Genomic DNA, 1,164 nt, shown 5'->3' on the forward strand with positions numbered 1-1,164 from the left:
TTGTATTTAATTGTTGTGAGGTTACAGTCTCTATAAAACTCTATCTGCAATTGTTTATAACTGCTGAACTTAAACCGCAGCACTGAAAGGTGTCTATGTCAGGTGTCTGCCTCAGGCTGAGTATTTTGGGTGAATCTTAAGCTAAAATAGTACCTTCTCTTAAAAAAACCCCAAACAAACAAAAAGTTGATGCTAAAAAAGTCCATTGCAAAACTGTAGCATTTCCTTTCTTTTGAGCAAAGAAAAGGAATTCACTGGGGCTGAGACGGTGCTATCTGTATAGTATCAAGAGTGTGTCATTTCACGTGGGAATTATAAGGTTGGACCAAGCCTACAGGGGGCAGGGGAAACACAAGAGAAGAAGAACCACTGCCAAAAAATGCATTTTTCACATGTTGAGTTGGAACTGCATAGCACTTGGCTTCTGTAGTACGCTGCTTGTAACTTGCTGTTACTGGAGAGAGAAGGGAAGGCAGAAGTTTGTCTGTAATGCCAAGTAAAAATCAAGGCTATGAACAGGGAGTTTCTGTCTTCTGCTTAACCTGCATTTCCCCCTGCTGATGTCCTGGTGAGGAAGCGGAAAGGGAATGGAAATAAGTGAACAGCCTGGAGGGAAAGAGGGAAAGAGGGAAAGTGTAAGGTCAAGAAACAAAAAGCAGATGTTATGACGTTGGAAAATAGGACCCTTGAGGAATAGGAAACAAGAAGTTTAGGTAAGAGCTACGAAATTGGAATAAAAACTACTTTATCTCCTCACCATGCCACAGCATTTTTTCCCTCTCGTGTCAGGGGGGAGGGGGGAAGAACTTTCCATGATAGAGGAAATCTTAAAATACGAAATAAGTTCTTTTTAAAATGGAACATTCTAGTTGTCAGCTTCTCATACCATTTTTCTTATGCTTGTTAATGCCATTGTTTTGCTCTTGTGCTTATTTTTGTTTGAATGCAGATCCTACCTGTTAGACTGGCAGCTCTGAGGTACCCTCTCTCAAGAGTACAGTGTTATGGAGAACATTTCAGACATCTGTTACCAAATATATAAACCGGATTGGGAAATTTCTAAGAGAGCAACTTAGTCTGAGAGAGAAATCACATGACAGGAAAAAAGTATGAAAATCTACCTGTGGTAGTTTGGTGAGGTAAGCATTAAAAAAAAAAAAAAAA

Source organism: Aptenodytes forsteri, unplaced genomic scaffold (genome assembly GCF_000699145.1).
Source record: "Aptenodytes forsteri isolate BGI_AS27 unplaced genomic scaffold, ASM69914v1 Scaffold100, whole genome shotgun sequence".
Lineage (NCBI taxonomy): Eukaryota > Metazoa > Chordata > Aves > Sphenisciformes > Spheniscidae > Aptenodytes > Aptenodytes forsteri.